Raw genomic sequence first — 451 nt, 5'->3', positions numbered from 1 at the left:
TGCACCAAGAGCTTGTAACACTTCAAAGAGAAAGGAAAAATTTAAATCGCATCATATGACCCCTTTAAAAACATTCATGAATGTATTTATATATAAGTTTATACTGTAAAATTAAAATACATTTCTTTTAAATGTATAGCATATTTTTTAATAAGGCAACAACATATGATAGATTCGATAGGACAAAACAAATACAGTGCGGCACGAAGTGCTTTCAATATGCGCATCCGGTATGCAGAATGATGCACTTGAAGCAACACGGAGTCACAGCATGCAGTACTTTGCATTAAAAAGTGCAAAGCACAAAGGGAAGAGAAATTGATGCGTAGTGTATTATGTCTGTGCAACAGTTATTGAGCCTTTCTTTTAACAGTTTTAAATTTCAGTTACTGTGCACGTTAAAAACAATTTATAGTCTTTTCTACGCCCGTGTTTTGTTCTCACAGACACC

Source organism: Sinocyclocheilus anshuiensis, unplaced genomic scaffold (assembly GCF_001515605.1).
Source record: "Sinocyclocheilus anshuiensis isolate Anshui unplaced genomic scaffold, SAMN03320099.WGS_v1.1 scaffold1269, whole genome shotgun sequence".
NCBI classification, from domain to species: domain Eukaryota; kingdom Metazoa; phylum Chordata; class Actinopteri; order Cypriniformes; family Cyprinidae; genus Sinocyclocheilus; species Sinocyclocheilus anshuiensis.
This window is presented reverse-complemented; position numbering follows the sequence as displayed.